Genomic DNA, 20,640 nt, shown 5'->3' with positions numbered 1-20,640 from the left:
ACAGTAGACATTTTCACATGAACGTTACATTGCATATGCAGCCCCTGGGAAAGCTATGCAGCTTCCCTGGTTCAAACACATTGTTTCATTCACACCATCACAGCATTGTTTTAGAAACTATCACATCATAGCTCAAAGGCTATATCCATATGCACTCTGGCTCTTCTTGGGTTTTGTTGTGAGTGACTGTGTGTGTGTGTTTGTCTGTGTGTGTTTGTATCATCTGGATGTCCACTAAATTACATTCCCAACACAAGACTGGGTACAACTTCTTCTTTGAGAGGAATGCTGGTTCATTCTGTTCGTCTTTCTCCTTGAATCTCTGTTCTGGAATAGGTAAATATAATCCTGTGTAAAATAAGTTCCCTTCTTGTCTCTATAAAGCTACCATTTTATTTTCTGAACTTATATGAGAGTTTATAGAGTGCTTTTTCAATTAATATATTTGATTTTATTACTTTTTAAATTTTCATTAATAAAAAATTTCATTAATTAAGGCCTGATTCTTTTGAGAGTTCTACTGAGGGAAAAAATCCTCATAAACATAGGTGGAGATCCTGCTTGCTGACCCCTCTCGCTTGTCTGTGTCTCCTCCTAGCTAATTTCCCCAACAAACTCAGGGACCCTCACAACCACTTAGGGTAACACCTGACGTTCCCTTTGAGGTCATACATTGAACATCCTGGAAGGTTGAAGTGTTCTCCTACAGATTTCTCAGTCTTGTAATTCCTGATGACAGATTTGTGTCTGTTTATCCTTTGGCATAGGGTTTGACCTGTTTGCTGTATGTAGATAACTGAAGGAGATTGTTGGCGTTTAATAGCACACACACAACGTTGGAAGATGAGCATGTGAATAAGCCTCAGATGGTGTAGTTGATATTGTTAGGTCCAGTGATTGTGTTGTCTGGGTGTATGTGGCAACAAAGTTGGCATTTGGGTTTATTGCAAGCTCCTCGCCCACAATAATACAACATCTAATTTGAACATGGACACTGATACCAGAGCATATACATACCAAAACATTCAGAGGCATTTTAGAACAAGAAAATGTTAATACCATGTTGAGTGATTTATACACAGCAACACTAAATCATGTAGTATTTTGTATAAGTTTTTGCCAGCCTTTTCCTTGGAGGTTCCCCTTCCAAGTATTGGCGCTGCTTAGTTTCCAAGATCTGACAAGGTCAGACTACACCATGCTGCCTTCTTTTATATCTAACTATTGTAAAATAGCCATAAAGTTAAAACATTCCTGTTTTATAATACAAGAACAGACTGTGCAGTGCTGGTGCTGCTTTCTTTCTCCTTTTATGCAATTGAGAGCTGTAGAGCAGGCAGACACTCCACATGTACAGTTACTCCTGGGGAATCCTATCAGAATAAAAAGGTGGCAGATGTAACTGTGTTAGGAATGGAGGGTCTAGGAGAGCTGAGAATGCAGCAAGAATTACTGGAGGAATGTAGGGCTGGTGTGTTAGCTTGAACCTGAAGGGGAGTGACAGGGCTGGATCTAGGGGGACAGAGGGGGTGCTTGCCCCAGGCGCTGCCAGAGAGGGGGACCAAATTGGATATGGAGTCCATTCTATGGGCCCATAAGATAGAATGGGCCCATAAGGGGGTGTCATTTTTTATTTATTTTATTGCATTTATATCCCGCCCTCCCTTAATGGGCTCAGGGCAACTAACAGTGGGGGACTGTTTTTTATTAGAGCCAGTTTGGTGTAGTGGTTAAGTGTGCGGACTCTTATCTGGGAGAACCAGGTTTGATTCCCCACTCCTCCACTTGCACCTGCTAGCATGGCCTTGGGTCAGCCATAGCTCTGGCAGAGGTTGTCCTTGAAAGGGCAGCTGCTGTGAGAGCCCTCTCCAGCCCCACCCACCTCACAGGGTGTCTGTTGTGGGGGAGGAAGGTAAAGGAGATTGTGAGCCGCTCTGAGACTCTTCGGAGTGGAGGGCGGGATATAAATCCAATATCTTCTTCATCTTCTTCTTATTTCGCCCCCCCCCCCCCCTACACACACACAAAAACATGTAGATTTGGTTCTTGGGGAGTGAGTAAAAGTTGTATCTAGATTATTTTAAATTGATCTTCATGAATTCATAAAATTTTTAAATTGGAAAAAAATCCCCATCATTTCATTGATCAAACCTTGGTCTACAAGAGGGGTGGCCAAACCGTGGCTCAGGAGCCGCATGTGACTCTTTCACACATATTGTGTTGCTCTTGAAGACCCCAACACTCTGTCAGCTGGCTAGGAGAAGGCATTTCTCTCCTGAAATCACTTCACCAAGCCAAGCCAGCTGGTGGCTTGGATAACGTATTTAAAGCTGCTTTCTTTTCATCTTTCCTTCCATTTTCCTTCCTTCCTGTCTTCTGGCTCTCAAACACCTGATGTTCATGTCTTGCAGCTCTGACTTGTATTTTATATAGCTCTTTCATTAATCAAGTTCGACCACCCCTGGTCTATAAGCAGCATTACAAAAATCACACATACCCTGCTTTGTGGTGCTGCCATGGTTCAAACATGTAGTTCCACACCATGAGGCTAATGAGACACCACTATAACCACTGGCCAACTCCCACCTTTTCCTGTGTTTGGCCCAGCCCACCACGGGCACTGTTAGGGGAGGTTCCCCCTAAATTTCTGGGGAGCTTCTCCCTAAATCCTCCATGCCCCCCTCCATAGATAGTGATAATGGAGGCCCCTCCTTGTGATGTCACTGGCTTATCCTTATGATGTCACTGGATTCCAGTTCTTTTAAGGACCTAGCATAGAAATGCCTCTGGCCCAGCCCCTCCCTCCTGGGAAATTGGAAAATCTATGTCCCTACCATTGGGGAGGAGGGGAAGAAGGCGGAATATAAATGGAGGAAAAAAATTCAGTGCAAAACAACCCCTGAGGATGCATGATGATCCATGCTTCAGAGCTACGTTTTTACCCCACAATGGGGCCACCAAGTGGTGGAATGCATGATTTTAGTGGTGCTACCTCCATCATATGAATTCATGAGGATCCATGTTTTTATAGTTCAGTAGCTTTGACATGTGATTCATTTTTGGATTTGGGGGAGTTCTATTAAAACTAGAGGAACCATGAGAATAGATCCGTGTGGATCCAGCTTTTATTATTTTTTCCAGGCCTTGAAACAGGTAACCATGACGCCATAAAGGAAGAAAACGAGTCCTTATACAAGGCGAAGGAGCTTTCTCAAGGAAGTGCCCAGGGAGCGGATGGGAGCTTTACATAATTGAGGCTTTAGGGGTGTTTTCCAATGAGTCGAATTCCGTAATATCTCCCCCACCCCACCTCGGAAATAATGCACTGTTAAAGAGGATTGCCTTGAGTGAGGCTGTTTGGAGCACAGGATGAGAGGACAGGCTTCTCCCAGGCAAGAAGCAAAGCCTGCCTCCATTGGGCTCAGAGGCTGGTCTGTAGTCTGAAAGGACTGCGCCCCATTCGTCACACAGTCAGCTACTAACCTTCCGCCCCGACGGCCAGCAAAGCAAACTCCTGACTGTACCGCCAGTGAAAATATAGGCCGGTGTTCCCAAACAGCCATTGGTTCCGTGTTCTGACGGCAGCGCACCGCGCAGGAGAGGCTCAGCGCGGCAGCCAAGGCCGTATGCGGATCCCACCCCGCCTAAACAGTCGCTTACGCAACCATCAACAGGCGCAATAACAGGAGGCAAGGAGAGAGAGCGCGCAATTCTCCACGCTTCGGCTCCTCCCCTCTCCCTTCCCCAAGTTATAGCCTTTAAGCGGGAGAGAGCAAAAATATCCCCATCCCCACTAGTTCAGTCTTTAGTCGAAGGTGGAGATTGGTTTGCACGGCGGAAGGAGGGCCGTGGCGGGTTCTCAGTTGTTGCTATTGGTCATTACCTTCGTATAACTGCTCTTTGATTGGCCGAAAGGCGGGCCGGGCCTTGGTGCGGGGGAGAAGCCATTGGCTGGAAAGTAGGTTAGTGGTGCGACGTTCAGTGGCAAGCCAGGCGGAAAGTAGGTCAGGTACAGGGGCTGCTTGCGCCGGGCGTTGCTTCCATCGTTATACCGCGTACCGCTGTGGGGACCACCTACACCAGCCCCCTCCTGTCCGCCCAGATACGGTGAGGAATTGGGGGTGGCGGAAGAATCCCTGTCAGGATTCGAGAAGGAGCGAAGGGCGGCGGCGCGGGAGGGAGGGATAGTGGAGGAGATTCCTGTTTAATGACCAAGTGCGGGGAAGGGGATTCCTGATGGGAAGCGGATGCTTTCGGGGAGCTTGAGGGAAGGAGGGAGAGAGTTGGTCCCTGTCTGGCTTTAGAAGGGGCTCGTTTCCCTGTGGGCTGCATGTTGGCTGTGATTTGGTTATGTACAAGTGGGTGGAGAGTGCTCAGGTGCATGATAGATCCAGACATTGTGTGTGTGCTTTTACACACGCATATGATTAATAACGCACATATATGTCAACTTGACAGATTTTTCCTGTCTTGGGTCTGCAGGTCGTGTTATTGGGGCATTTAATTCAGAAGTAAGGAGACCCAAGGAGGGGGGATATGTGTGTGTATGGTTGTATGCGTATGGTATAACGCATGCATATACGGTCTTCTCGTTTCCAGGTTATATTGCAGGAACATTTGCTCATGAAAGATAAGGAAATGAATGATATTCCCTTTGGAAAGATAAGGGAATCAAATAAGACTTTCTTCCTCATGACCAGAGATCAAAGAGTCTAGTATATTAGCTTAAGGTTGTGCATAAAATAAAACTATGAATTTAACATTGTAATTTTTCTGACATCTGGTTGGAATTCATTTCAACCAAAACACTGTCCAAACTGCTGTGGAATTCAAATTACAAACCCAGTTGCTTGAGAACCAAGTTGCTGGCAATTTGCCATTTAGGAAGGCCACAGTAGTATAAACAGCAGTTTGACTTCTCTTTTTAAGCTTCTTCATTATGGATACTGGAACACATGTATGTAAAATTTAATTGTAAATCATGAAAACCTAATAAGAATTCAGAAAACCAAAAGATGAGTTGTGGTGTTTTTTGTTTTTTTAAAGGAAATACTTAAATTTGATTCCATTTTGTTGGGTTCCATGGTTTAACTTCTTCAGGATGGGAAATGATGTGTACTTTCCGAATGTGTTGTTATCTGAATTCATTGGCTAAAATCATTTGCCTTGTTTATAAAACTGCACTAGAGGTTGTGATTGTTTATTGCAGAAAACATTTATGAATGCTTTTTTGTACATCATTGAGGTGTTGTCTATCAAGCATATTTAAAAGGTGTATCACGCTTTGGCCCATTTTAACCAATCCCTGTCCTTTCTTTGCTACCCCTCTCAATTCCTAGCATACTTTATAGCAGTCCCTGGGCACTGAAGGATTATCCAGCCTCTTACTTAAATAAAGTCTGAATAGGCTTTGGTTTTTAAAAAGTTAGAAGAACTGAAAGGGGTAATTAAGATATATGATTTGGAAGGCTGTCAGGTACATAAGTGTGTTGCTTACAGACAGGTTGTTGTAGTTATCATGCTGCCTGAATGTTATTACATGTTAATTTATTGACCGCAAATCGAACTGTGTATGTAACTGTTTGTGTGTAGTCAGCATCCTGTGTTATCCACCAAACAGGATATATTCCTATGACTTCAGCATGACTGTTCTGGGCTTACCTAGAAATTTAGTGTACAGTTGAAAACTTAGGAGTTAGTAACGCAAAGACTGCTGTTCGTTCTGAATTTAAATCTGGTTCTTTGCCTTTGATTCCTTATGCAAAGTGACATGCTTTAACCAGAGATTAAAAGTGAACTTCTGTATAGAATTTCACTAGCCATTGTGTAAATCTTAAAATATAGCCTTTTAAATATTTTGGAACTGTTTGCCAGGCCTTAATTTCTGCTGTTTTCCTTTAATTTTTTCTTTTAATTTACAGCAGTAATACCAGCTATAATGATTTTTTTTTTAAATTTTGATAGTTATACCCTATTTTTCTCCACAGTGGGGATCCAAATCAGCTTATAGTATCATTCTCCCCTGCTCTGTTTTATCCTCACAACAACAACCCTGTGAGGTAGGCTAGGTTGAGAGAAAGTGACTGGCCCAAGGTCACCCAGCAGGTATCCACGGCAGAGGGATGAGTTCAGAACTGGGTTTCCCAGATCCTAGTATGATACTGACCACTACACTGTACTAGCTCTTAATTATTCATATAATGTTTCAGGGTTCAGAGCACTTGACAGACATAAATCTATATGGGAACCTTTTATGAAAGATCAGTGTTATTCCCATACTGCAGTTGGTGGTGGTGGGGCTGAGGCTGCAAAGCACTGCCTTCAATGAGTTTATCACAGAAAGCTCTAAAGTGAGGACTTTATGGTTCATAGCACTTGGCCATTATGTTGCACCTTGTCCAATCTTTTTAGATTGGAACAGAGAGAGATTTGCATGTTTTCATCTTTTTAAAAAAATGTTTATTGTGCCCTAACTCTAGGAAATATACATATCCACAAACATGTCACTGTAATATCAAAAATAATTCTTGATTTTAAACTGGGTTGCAGGTGTCCTGTTGTGGTGTGTATAAACACAGCTGACTGAGCTATAACTACTCTTCCATTTTACATTCTGTATGTTTTATTTCACAAACTGTGACTCCTTGAAAGCAGCTGTCCAAGGTCAATAAGGAGAGCAAACTGCTTGTACTGGAAGAAGAACACTATTTTACACTCCCCATACATTTTGATGTGTATTCCGTTCTTAGTGGGGTTTCATACCTGTGGATGTTAAGGGCCGGGAAGTTCTTCTGGTTGGTTATTGTGTAAACGGAGGGTACTGATCAATGGCTACATCGGAAGACCCTTAATTTACAGAATAGGCTGGAGTTTGCTTTAGTTTACAGAACAGATTTGAGATAAAGGACTGACAAAAATATGGAGAATGATGTTAATGGTCAAGTATTTTTTGCTGTCTTGGTATCTGACATTTTATTCACCCATAGTCACAGAGACAAACAGTGGTTGCCACAGTTTCATTTTTTGAAGGATACTATTGGTTTAGGTATATGTCCTAGGTGTAGCATGACTACTGAGTAGATGTAGTTCATCTTGACTAATTGTGGTTTATTCAGGCTGCACTGTTATATAAACTCATTTGGATATATCCTGTTCAATTCAATGGGATTACATCTGAACAAATATGGTTAGGAGTATACACTTACATGGTAGTAAGGGATTTTCTACACAATTAAAAAACCTTCAATCTAGTGCCATTGCTATGATTTGCAGTCTTTATGAGTGTCTGTTTTCCCATACTTGCATTTTTTTTATTTACATACACATGAGTTCTTACAGCAAAATTGGTTCCTAAGTAAAGAGGGAGTGCATGCCATAGAACCATGCTGTTGGGGGATGGGTTGTAAATAAGGCAGGTTTAAGTTGTGATATTGCAATGAGGAGGGATCACATTCCTTAGTAGGGTGTTGTAGCTGTGATTCAATACACTTTTTTGTGTATAAACAATTTTATTGGTAACATATGGTAGCAAATCAATATCAGTATCTTACAACTTAAAAAGAAAAATTTATCTACCGCATATCTTACTTTTCCCCCACCCCTCCCCCGTTATTTGACCCCCCAGTGTTATTTACTTAAAAAAAAACAAATATTAAAGGTACCCTTAACTATTAAGAAAACCAAAAGTTATGTTCTTCTTTTAAAACTAAATCATTATCAAAAATTGTCCAATGTCCTTTTATTTTTTACTCTTTTGCGACGTATCTTCTGAACCTCTTCCACTCCATCTTAAAAACTTCCAAATCATAGTCTCTTAATATTTTTGTTAATTTGTCCATTTCACTCCATGTCATAACTTTTACAATCCAATCCCATTTTTCTGGTATTTTTTCTTGCTTCCACAACTGCGCATACAGTGTCCTAGCGGCTGAGAGCAAGAACCAGATTAAAGTTCTATGGGAAAAGTCTGTTTTCCAATACTTGCATTTTTTTTATTTACATACACATGAGTTCTTACAGCAAAATTGGTTCCTAAGTAAAGAGGGTGTGCATGCCATAGAACCATGCTATTGGGGGATGGGTTGTAAATAAGGCAGGTTTAAGTTGTGATATTGCAATGTGGAGGGATCACATTCCTTAGTAGGATGTTATAGTTGTGATTCAATACACTTTTGATTGTCCCATTGAACTCTGTGGGATTTACTGCTGAATAAATATGAATAAGATTGGAAAGAAGTTTAGATTTTTAGGGCAGTGTGACAAGAATGGGGATAGAGGGTTGCTGTGTTTTTGTTTTTAAACAATTTTATTGATAACATATGGTAATAATTTCCATTAATAACTTCTTTTCATCTATCCCATATGCTTCTTTCTAATCACCCCCCCATTACTTGACCCCCGCCATTGTTATTTACTCAAAATACTAACATTAAAAGGTACCCTTAATTCCTAAGAACTAAAATTAATATTCTTCTTTCTTCTAAAGTTTAATCATTATCAAAAATTGTCCAATGTCCTTTTACTTTCCACTCGTCTTCTACATAACTTCTAAATTTTTTCCACTCCCTTTTAAAATCTTCTAAATCATAGTCTCTTAAAGTTCTTGTTAATTTGTCCATCTCACTCCATGTCATAACTTTTACAATCCAATCCCATTTTTCTAGTATTTTTTTTTGCTTCCATAACTGCGCATATAGTGTCCTAGCAGCTGAAAGCAAGTACCAAATTATAGTTCTATCTTCTTTTGGAAATTTTTCCATTTGTAATCCCAACAGAAAAGTCTCTGCAGCTTTCTTGAATTCATATCCCAAGATCCTAGAAATTTCTTGTTGGATCATCTGCCAATACTTTTTTGCTCTTTCACAAGTCCACCACATATGGTAGAAAGAACCTTCATGTTTTTTACATTTCCAACATCTGTCTGGCATCTTTGTTATTCATCTTTGCCAATTTTTTGGGAGTCATATACCATCTATACATCATTTTAAAACAGTTCTCTTTAATACTCTGACATGTTGAAAGTTTCATAGAGTTCTTCCATAAATATTCCCATGTATCCATCTGTATTTCTTTATTTACATTTATTGCCCATTTAATCATTTGAGATTTCACTACTTCATCTTCTGTAGACCATTTTAAAAGTAAGTTATAAGTTTTTGAAATTAATTTTTCATTATCTCCAAGCAGAACTTTTTCCATTTCTGTTTGCTCTTGTCTTATTCCTTCAGTTTTAATATCGTTTCCCACCAAACTCTTTATTTGTTGCATTTGAAACCAATCGTATTTGTTATTCAACTCCACAGCAGTTTTCAATTCTCTTTTGCCACTTAGTATTTTTAATAGTTGATTGTATGACAGCCATTTTTCCTCAGCTGTTATTTTTATCACCTCTGCTGGCACTATCCATAATGGTTTTCTTTCATCACCATATTTCTTATACTTCATCCAGGTATTCAACAAATTATTTCTTATATAATGGTGAGAGAAAAAACTATCCATCTTTTTCTTCCCATAATACATATAAGCGTGCCAGCCGAATTTATTTCCATGACCTTCCAACGCTAAAAGTTTTTTATTCAACAACATCACCCAATCTTTTATCCACACTAAACAAACTGCTTCATGATATAATCTTAAATCTGGTAATTAGAATCCTCCTCTTTCTTTAGCATCTATTAAAACTTTCTTTTTAATCCTTGGTTTCTTCCCAGCCCATACAAATTCCAAAATATTCCTTTGCCATTTGTTAAATTGTTTACTGTCTTTCACAATCGGAATAGTTTGAAACAAATACATTATTCTCGGCAAAATATTCATCTTAATTGCAGCTATTCTTCCAAGCAATGACAAGTTAAGCTTATTCCATTTTATCATATCTTCATTCATTTTACGCCATAGTTTTTCATAGTTCTTTTTGAACAGATCAATATTCTTCATTGTTATTTCCACACCCAAATATTTTACTTTAGAGGTAACGTCACATCCTGTTAGTCTCTGCAACTCCTTTTGTTTGTTTGCTTGCATATTTTTACATAAAAATTTTGATTTTTTTTCTTTATTAACATAAAATCCCGCCAGTTCTCCATATTCTTGTATTTTAGCTAACAACAAAGGTGTTACTTGTGTAGGATTTTCATTTATAAACATTATATCATCTGCAAATGCTCTACATTTGTAAATAAATCCTTTAACTCTCAACCCTTCTATTTATCATCTTGTATTTGCATCAATAAAATTTCAAGAGTCATTATAAACAACAAAGGTGAAAGCGGACAACCTTGTCTTCTACCTTTGCTGATTATCATTTCATCTGTAAAATCTGCATTTATACATAACCTTGCACGTTGTTCAGTATATATTGCCTTTATCATTCTTATAAAGTTTTCCTCCAACTCTATTTTCTCCATTACTGCAAACATAAAGTCCCAGTTCAAATTATCAAAAGCTTTCTCTACGTCCGCAAAGAATAATGCAACTTCCTTCTCTGGATGTCTTTCATAATATTCTACAATATTTACAGCAGTTCTAATATTGTCTCTTATTTGCCTTTTAGGGATAAATCCCGCTTGGTCTTCCTTTATGAAATTTATCAAATATTGTTTAAGTCGTTCTGCCAAAATTCTTGTATATATCTTATAGTCATTATTTAGTAATGAAATTGGTCTATAGTTCTTTACATTCGTGACATCTCTGTCTTCCTTAGGAATCAAAGAAATTACAGCTTCCTTCCATGTATTTGGTATTTTCCCTTTTATTCTTATCATATTCATCAATTTTTGAAGTTTCGGTACTAATTCTTCTTTAAATTTTTTTTAAAATTTTGCCGTATATCCATCTGGCCCAGGTGCTTTTCCAATTTTCATTGCAATAATCGCTGCTTCAATTTCTATTTTTTCAATTGGATCATTCAATTTTTTTTTTGTAATCCATAATATTGGGTTATGATCTGCACATATCTTCAGTAAGATCTCTACTTTCTTAGTTATAAGGCCCAAGTCCTTTGTACCCCATAACATGTCAATTCTGAAAAAAGTATTATGTTTTGCTGAAAAAAATGTATAATCTCGTACTTCAGGATTAAATTTTCTCCATGTATTTTCCAGGTTTTCTTGTTTAACCAGTTCAAAGACGGATTTTGGCAATTTTCCTTTATTATTTTTTTCCCAGATCTGTCCAATGCATTCTGAATTGTTCCATTGAAGTCTCCCATAATCATGACCTGGTCATATGTCACTTCATCAAGTTGTTTTATAATTTCTTTAAAAAAACATCTTTTGCATCATTTGGTGCATACAGTCCCAATAATAAGGGTTTTTTCGCATTTATTATTACTTCTACTGCCACAAATCTTCCATCTTTATCTTTAAATATTATTTTTGGGTCCAATTCTTGTTTAATATAAAAAATCACACCCCTTTTCTTCTGTTCAGCCAATGAAAAAGATTCCAGTCCCAATTGTTTATTCCATAAAAATGTATAATCCTTTTGTTTAATATGAACTTCTTGTAAACAAATTATATTACAGTTTTGTTTTTTAATCCAATGAAATATTGCCTTTCTTTTTTGTGGTGAATTTAGTCCATTTACATTCCAAGATAATAATTTATAATCCATCATGGTGCAAATTCTTTATTTTCGTCATAAAATTTACGCAGCTCCTGTGTATTTATAATTGTAATCCTTCTTCCTTGTAGCTCAAAGCTCAGACCTTCAGGTATTATCCATCTATACCTCATTCCATTGTCACGTAGTTTTTCTGTTAATTTCTTATATGTTCTCCTGTCATTTATCATTTGTCTTGGCAATTCTTTCATTATTCTTACTCTGCTTCCTCCCACTATCAATGTCTTTTCAAAATTTTTATTCAAGATTTTTCCCACCATTTCTTTTGTCATATATCTTATAACCACATCTCTTGGTAAGTGGTTTTTCTTGGCATATGATGAATTCACTCTATACATATAATCATACATATTTCTAGTCCCTTCAGGATCTTCCTCCAAGAAATCAGCAATTATTTTTATTACATGTTCTTTAAGTCTGTCCCTTCTTCTTCAGGTACTCCTCTCAGACGTATTTGTGTCTCCATCAATTTACAGTCATGGATTGTTATTTTTTTGCATTTTTAATAAGGTGGAATCCTGGAGTTTAACTTTCCCTTCTACCTCCTGCACTTTTTTTGACACCACCACTGTTTCATTTCTAAGCTCTTCCATTTCTTTTTTAAAGTCCTCAATATCTTTTTTTAAGTTCTTTTTTGCAAGTATTTATCATCTTTTCCACCCCTTTCATCATCCTAGCTTCCATTGCTTCCAACTGATTTTGCATCTTCTCCAATGAGGCCGCTCTTGCACGGGTTACCTTTGAATCTGACATTAAAAAAAAGCGAAAAATTTGATATCACCAAATTAAATTTCAACTATCAGGTTTGATAGATTAGAACTTGCCCTTTCAAATGAGCCTAACTTTGCCATCCTCTGACCTTCCCAGGCTCAGATATAATTTTTTAAAAAAATTTAGCCTCCCAGTAATGGCCGCCGATGTTTTTCTATGGTAATACAATCCTAGAGTAGGTCCCCTTCTTCAGTATTTACTTCCTGCTTTGCTTGCCCCAAGTCACGTTCTCACTGGTAACAAAGTCTCACGATACTTGACGTATTTCCTGTGTTGACTATAGAAACTGCAGATCTCTGACGATGGTGCTTTCACTCCATGACTGCAGGTAGACAAAACAATAAATTCCTTTTCAATTTTTAACACTGTCCTTAATTTAACAAAGTCCAAAATTCACCCCTTCTCCTCTTCTTCTTCCAAGCTTTCAAACTTTCTCTTTCCCACCTTCTAATATTATTTTGTTTGCTTTAAAATAGTCCCAGAATGGTAGATAGCAATCAGTACCTTTTTCTAAGGTTATCCAAATCAACACTGGTCTTGTACAGCATCAGATGTTTAGCAGTCTCAAAGAAGATTAGGATCTTGTCAAGCTTATGTCAAATAAATGACTCTGTAAGCTTCTGCAGATGATGAATATGCAACTCTTCTCCGGGGATCCCTCAAAGGAGCCCGCCCCCGGGACTCCCTTTTAGCCAAGGTAAATCACCTCAAAGTTTCCTGTGCATATCTTGGACTAATCTCTTACTGAGAAAAGTAGGCAGAAGGCAAAAATTTGCCCTTTACTACCCCGAACAGAAGCTCCAGTCTGCCCCCCTTAGAGAGGCAGGTCAGCTCAGCATTCTCCAAATCCTGGAAGGCCCGAGGGTTGCTGTGTTTTGAACTTGAAAGTACAAAATTGAAAAAGTGCTAGATCAGCCATCTTTGGGAGTTCAGAGGGAAATGCAAATCTACCAAGTAACCTTTTTAAAAGAAACACTCACTCAGTAACACTGTAACATTCCAAAAATAGCATGGGAGGAGATATTATGTGAGAGGCATCTCCATTTGTAGTCTCCCACACTCCTGCAACTATATCCCATACAGCAGTTACAACAACAGTTGATGTGCTGATGGGGAAGAAGAAGAGCACATAGCCCTTCTTAACATTGAGGTCTGAGTGCTCAGAAAATAACAGTATTCCTGCAGTATTATGTTGAGGCTAAATGCCTGGATCTAATGCATCAAATTAGCTGCAAATGTATTGAGCTGAATTCACTGGGTTTCAGGTAAGCATGGTTAGAACTGGAATGGAAATGCAAGAGAGTGTTTCTGACATTAAGGCTACAGAATGCTAGTTAATGTTGCTGTATTGGTCCTAAAACATGCATTGATTTGAGAGCCCACTTCATCTCAGAAAGCAGAAATTCTGACATGATGGCCATGAATTAAACTGCAAAATGTATGTCATTAAAACAGAAACCACTGTAGAATTTTGAAGGAACCGCTTGGCTAAGTGATCCTTTCCTAGAAGGTGGATATCTTCACATTCCTTATTCGCAACAGGTTTGCCCTTTTCAAATGGGAAAGGTTGAGATAGTTGATGTCTGTCTTTATTATTACACTGTCTATACTATAATGATATGTCTCAATATATTACACTGATTTTAATAAGTTCCCATGGAAGATCAGAGCAATTCTACACTTCCCTCCTCCTTTCAGACTCCTCTAAGAAAATTACTCGTAATGTTAACAAAATGTTGTATAATGGTATGCACAATACAAGAACAGGTGGTTGAGTCTTCAGATAACTGACCCCCCCCCCCCATTGTGAAATGTGTGCAAGAATGGTACATGCAAGTCTTTTTTGTTGGTCTTGAAACTGAATTGTAGTAGGGTTTTTTTTTTTACTGTTTTATTAATACTTTCTGAGCTGCTCATATATTGAAATAAACTGAAGTGAAAATAAAAATGCAGTAAAGCAGTTAAAAGTATTACGTTTATAAAACTACTGAAGTCTCTCCTGAGAGAACCTGAGTTCCTAAGAGCTAGCTGAAATGGGAGAAATTAAACTGTCTCAAGGTAATGATAAAGGCTTTTGGAGAATTTTGTTGTGTATACTGTTGTGTGATATTTGCATAAGAGGTGGTTCTTACAATGATGCTGTGGATGGCTTTAGCAAATACATTGGGATACGAGTAGCAGTATAGCAATTACATGTACTCCATTAGGATATGAATGACATTGGGATATGTGTGTTGGTCCTTTTTTATAAGTTACAGTTTTATTTCCACACACACAAAAGGTGTAACTCTATTTCCTTTATAAAAATGCCCTCCAGAACAATTCAATTCTATACACTCTGCAGAATAATAGGACCCTTGGGAGTTTTCCTGATTTTATTGGGCAGGCCATTTCGTCAAGTGGGAGCCACAGTAGAGAATGCTCAGGTATAGGCAACCGTTGACCTTCAAAACACATTGCTCAAATAATATGTGTAAATGTTCCATACAATCTGGTATTGTAAGTCAGCAATTATGTATAGTTATGCACTTTAAGTTTGAGAGTCTGTATGTATACCTCTTTTAGACCCTCAGTTTCTGTGATTACATGGTTATTGGAACCATCTCACACATTCTATCATCCATTGTGCCATGAGTTGGCGTATAGAGACAGCAGGAAGAAGTCTTTTACTTCACCTTCAAATTTTCCTGTTGCATAAAGAGTAATTGTTCTAGAGGGAGCAGTTTAAAGCAGCCATAGCATAGGTTGAGGATCTGACGTTCTATAAGAGGTGCATAAATGGCATACTTCAAGGGTTTTCTTGGTTTTGTTTTGGTGGATGGCTACTCAGGTAGATGGGCAGGCGGGGCTTTCTCTTCTACTCAAAATGCAACTAAACAGCAAGGCCTGGCCCCACTGGGAGTGTTTCCTCAGAGGCCATGGCAGCTGCCTCTTTCCTGTTACTCACTACCTTCCTTCTCCCCTCAGCCTTGCTCCAGGGCAGATGAGGCTGTTGCTAGGCAACCAAGCTTGGTTCTATCAGTAAATGGCAGAAGGAGGAGGCCCTTTCCAGGCCTATTTTGGCCTTTGAGGGAGAACTCATTGGGCCAGTCCTGAGTAGGGTTGCCAGTTCCAGGTTGGTGGGAAATTGTGGTTATTGTTATTTTATTTCTATTCTGCTCATTCATCTATTTGGGGGGAATTCCTGGAGATTTTGCAGTACAGTCTATGGAAGCCAGAGTTTGGGGAGGGGAGAGGCCTCAGCTGAATATAATGCCATAGAGTCCTCCCTCCAAAGCAGTTATTTTCTCCATGGGGAGAGAAATCTGTTGTCTGGAATTCAGTGGTGATACCAGTAGATCTTCAGGTTCCACCTGGAGGTTGGCTACCCTAGGCCTGGCTGCTTGTTACTGTTGAGCAGCACCCCCACATGATAGCCAGTATGGCATAGGAGTTAGTGTTTCAGAGCAGGGTCTACCAGACCCAGATTCTTGCTGTGAAGGTTGACTGAGTTATTTTGGACCAGTCACAGACGTTCAGTCTAATCTACCTCACAGGGTTGTTCTGCAGGTCAGAAGGGGGAGAGGAGAATTATGTAAGCTGCTTTGGTCCCCACTGTGGAGAAGGACTGTCTTTTTCCTAGGAGAGGCTGCAGGGAGGGGGGAGGAGATGGAAAGCTAAAGTCAGATCAGTTCCCCTACAGAAAACTTGAGGCACATACTCTATGGTATACCATAACACAGCCATGACAGGCCAAAAAAGACAGATCATGCCACACTGATGCTAAATGTTGCAAGACTGAATATGACAGGAAAAGGTGGCAACAATGCACTTTCTAGAGCGTCTTTCTAGAGTCTGTTGTATTTTCCCTTACAACAGGCCTTGTTCCGTGTATAGGTTATATTGCTACTGATACCTGCTCTTGAAAAATAGGTTTATTTTTGTTTCTCAATTCCAACTCTTGTGCAGCTCTTCATATGAGCTTATACTGTCTGTTTGCTGGTTCTGTGCTTTGCCTCTCCTTGCTGCAACATGTATCTTGGTTAGATAGCCTTAGCTATAGCACCATTATGACACCCCCCATCCTCTTCCCTTCCTCAGAGGCACAATTTCCCCTTTATTTTTCTATTCTTTTTGTGACTGAGCCACCTTATTAATGTGTTTACTTCTTTGCTGAAGGAACTCTGGCCGCCCCACCCTATGACAATATGATATTTTGACTGTTGCCTCAGCCCAGGAATCTGAGGGAATGATCAGCAACCTGCTTTAACTTAAACAACTTAAATGGCACTCAAGGTATTTTGAAATTCAAAAATAACAAAATATTTAACATAAAGGGGAACGGTCAGGTGAAATCAGGGGTTGAAATTTCTGAGTTAAAACCAGTACATGCACAGACTTTAGTTCTTATGTTTCAGGCTAGTGAGAATTTCCTAAGCTATTTAGAGTTATCTAAAATCTTGATGTTGAGACTTGTTTGTTCCAGAGTTTTCCCCCAAACGCTTCAGTACACTTTCTATGAATATTCTCTTTATTATTTTAGTTTCTGGAAGACTGATGTAGTCTTTCAACTACGCAAACCCCTTCTCTTGAAAGACCAGTACTCATCTTGCATTTTTAACTGACTTTAAGGTTTCCACATGCAGTTTCTAACCACACCCAACTAGGGATCTCTAAAGTCTTCAGAATTAACTCCCTGTTTGACTGTGTAGAGATTCTTTTTTGCTGTCTGTAGCATGACTTGAGAACAAACAAGCCTCAGGGAGCTAAATTGGGCCCTTTTCACTTTTTATGGCATTTATACAGGCTCTGATATACCTCAGTGACTGAGCACATATTTTGTATATAAAATACCTTGAGTTTAGTTCATAATATCTCCAGTTAAAACAATGATCTTAGATAACAATGATCTTAGATAACAGAAGTGGCAAAGGTCATTATCCTCAGAGCTGCTGCTAGACACAGCAGAACATACTGACGTTGAAGTCTGGCTTGCAGCTTTATGTGTGAAAGAATCATTGTGCCTTTTGAGCTGCATTCTTCTAAAAAAAGTTGTAATTGGAGATAGATGGGTGATGCATGTGATAATATTTTCTCTTTGGAAACTGATCAGGGAAAGATCTTTGTATAATTAATATTGGAGCTCAATAACTTGATTCCCAAGATTGATTAATATTGGAGCTCAATAACTTGATTCCCAAGATTGATTAAGATAGGAGTGGCCAAATTGTGGCTCAGGAGCCACATGTGGCTCTCGAAGCCCCCATCGCCCCATTGGCCAGCTTGGAGAAAGCATTCGTCTCTTTAAATTACTTCTTCAAGCCATGTCAGCTGGTGGCTTGGAGAATACATTTAAAGTTGCTTTCTTTCCACCTCTCCTCTTCTCCCCATCTATCTTCCTTCCTCCAACATCTGATGTTCATGTCTTGCAGCTCTCAAACATCTGACATTTATTCTGTGTGGCTCTTATGTTAAGCAAGTTTGGCCGCCCCTGGACTAAGAGGAGAGGAAAGTGTTTGCAACCTTTGCTATAGGTCTAAAGGAGATCCTCATCTCCCTTTCCACTGCTTTGGGCAATAAGTAATACCTAAAACTAGGTTTGAACTCTGTTAACACTGTCAAACTCTTGGCAATCCTTCAACAGTGAAGACTAAACTGTGGGGCAGTAGCAAAAACAATTATTAGATTCTCTCTCACTCTTTCCTGTAAATAAGATGAATGTTGCATCTGAGTTAATTGTGCTAGAAAGGTCACTTTTAAAAAAATCAGCCATTTCCAGACCATCTTTTTTCACATACAACTGCAATGAGTGTTAGTTGGCGTAACCTTTTGAGCCTCATGCTATATGAGAAGCTTGGTATTAAGCGTCTCAACATCAGAGATGTTTCCAAGTCAGCTGTCAGAGCTGGAACAGCTTGTAATATTGGGTTGATGCCACACTATAGTATACTATACTGGGTTAAATTCGAGTAGGAATTATGCCAGTGAGCTGCTATGAGAGTGAACAACATCATTCATAGACGTTCATACCTTGTTTTAAGCTCTTGTAACCCCAATCATGGTGTCTTAAAAACTATTTGCATCTTATCCTTGAAAACATGTTAACTGCTGAATCTTGTCAGTCCTACTGAGGTTAATGGTACCTAGTTTCAGATTAGTATGAATATGACTGCAGCCTCAAAGAATGAATATTTGCTGGATTATATTGTAATGGTTGCTGGGGCTGCAGCCTAAGCATCAGGGTTCTCCCCCCCTGCCCCAAATTTGTGCTTTTTTATGGTAGTAGCAGATATAGATTGAGCAACATAGACTTACAAAAAATTGCTGACTGAGACTGCAGTTCTCCCTCTGAGGTGAGGGACATCTTGGAGGGTGATTCCCACCATTCAGGGAGGAAGGAATAATTTTTCTACTTCCTCTTTCTTCTGTGGGAGTCATCCTCCTGCTCTTTTTTGTTCCAGCCTCATCAGGGAGAGCAGCATTAGTGTAGGCTTTACCTTCGTTTGATCTCTATATCCTCACCTCTTTCCACAAACTTTCCCATTTTCAATTCTTTTCTCCTCTATTCTTCCTTCCTCCCTCCTTTCTTTTTTCCCCCTCCCCCATTAAGCCCTATTTATTTAGTTACATTATTTGTAGTCCACCTTTCCGGCTGGGACTCCAGGCAGGTTACACAGGATGAGTCAATACATTCAACAGCATAGGTCATCCAGTAGACAAACCCAATAGGGTTTGACTTATAGAAATCTGGAAACCAACCCGAGGCGAAGCACTGCATAAGTATTAACATGGCATGTTAAACAAGTACAAAAATCACATAGTAAAAGCTACTTACTCCATCCCTCCTTTCTGACCTCCCCTTTTTAAAATCCTCAATCTCCTGGTCCTGAAGGAGACAGAAAAACTTCACCTTGAGGCTTCCTTCAAGAGTGATGGCCATTTTGCCAGCACACAGAGTGAGTTCTTTGGCTGCTCTTTTAATGGTGCAAAGAGAGGACAGTGACAGTTTTCCATCAGAAGAAAAAATGGAGGTGCCCATGACTGCCAATGCCAGGAAGAACATTGGAGGAGCAACAGGCTTGTCTTGGCTACCTCAAGCAAGATCTTTCAAGCGCCACTTATCAAAGCCTGCCACAGGACCTGCAGCATCTTTGAGCTCTGAGGCGCCTAATGGTGACCATTTTGTGCACTCTAGAACAGAGCATGGAGAGGATCCCCACGCCTCCATAAGTCAGCCAGAGATTGCAGAACTTGGTGACAATGATTGACCATAACAGCAGCAGGAAAGGGATCCAAAATGAGCTCCCTTGGACCCCATAGTATATACTTGTGGGGAAATATGTGAATCTGAGCATGGCAACTCAGTTGATAGTCTCTGGGTAAAAATAAAAGAAGTAAGAAATAACAGTGATATTATTGTGTGGTCTGCTGTAGACCACCAAGCCAGGCAGAGGACTTGGATGAGATACTCCTACAACAGATTGCAAAGTTCTCCAAGAGAAGGGATGATCATGGGAAATTTCAATTTCCCAGACATCTGTTGGAAGTCCAACTCTGCTAAAAATGAACGGTCAAATAGATTCCTGACTTGTCTTGGTGACAACTTCCTTTTCCAGAAAGTGAAGAAGTAAACAAGGGGATCTGTTATCTTGGATTTGATTCTCACCAACAAGGAAGAATTGATTGAAGAAGTGGAAATAGTGTGCAGCCTGGGCAGCAGTGACCATGTGATTTTGGAATTTACAGTCTTAGGGAAAGGAAAAGCTATATGTAGTCAAACTTATAGATTGGACTTCAGAAAGGCAACCTTTGATAAACAGAACTATGCTGGGTAAAATCCCATGGTCAGAAGTACTTAGAAAGAAGGTGGTTCAAGAGGGGTGGGAGTTCCTTAAAAGCAAAATACTGAAAGCACAATCACAGATGATTCCTATGAGAAGAAAAAATGGAAAAAGCTTAAAGAAACCAAAGTGGCTCTGTAAACAGCTCTCTAAAGACTTGAGAAATAAAAAAGTCTCTTTTAGGAATTGGAAGGAGGGCCTTATAAGCAAGGATGAATATAAACAAATCACCAGTGCTTGTAGAGAAAAAGTTAGGAAAGCTAAAGCTCAGTATGAGCTTAGGCTGGCCAAAGATGCTAAAAACAACAAAAAAGGTTCTTATGTTCAGAGTAAGAAAAAGAGCAAGGACATGGTAGACCCTTTGCGAGGGCAGGAAAGTGAAATTGTAACAGGTAATGAAGAGAGGGTGGAACTGCTCGATTCCTAC

The 20,640-nt window shown here is 39.4% G+C and overlaps 1 protein-coding gene across 3 annotated transcripts in view; it reads left to right on the top strand.

Moving 5' to 3' along the window:
- The first annotated feature begins 3,786 nt into the window (after nt 1–3,786).
- The window catches only part of BMAL1 (basic helix-loop-helix ARNT like 1), a 123,395-nt gene continuing 106,541 nt past the window's right edge, over nt 3,787–20,640 (top strand). The window contains exon 1 of one of the 3 annotated variants that reach the window (XM_060262108.1): nt 3,787–4,107. The gene's annotated coding sequence lies outside the window, so the exon portion shown is untranslated. The remainder of the gene's footprint in view (nt 4,108–20,640) is intronic. The other 2 variants (XM_060262110.1, XM_060262109.1) reach the window with 2 other exon arrangements.

The sequence above is a fragment of the Heteronotia binoei genome, chromosome 21 (assembly GCF_032191835.1).
Source record: "Heteronotia binoei isolate CCM8104 ecotype False Entrance Well chromosome 21, APGP_CSIRO_Hbin_v1, whole genome shotgun sequence".
NCBI classification, from domain to species: domain Eukaryota; kingdom Metazoa; phylum Chordata; class Lepidosauria; order Squamata; family Gekkonidae; genus Heteronotia; species Heteronotia binoei.
Note: the sequence above shows the minus strand (reverse complement) of the source record. Positions and strands in the feature narration are given on the sequence as shown.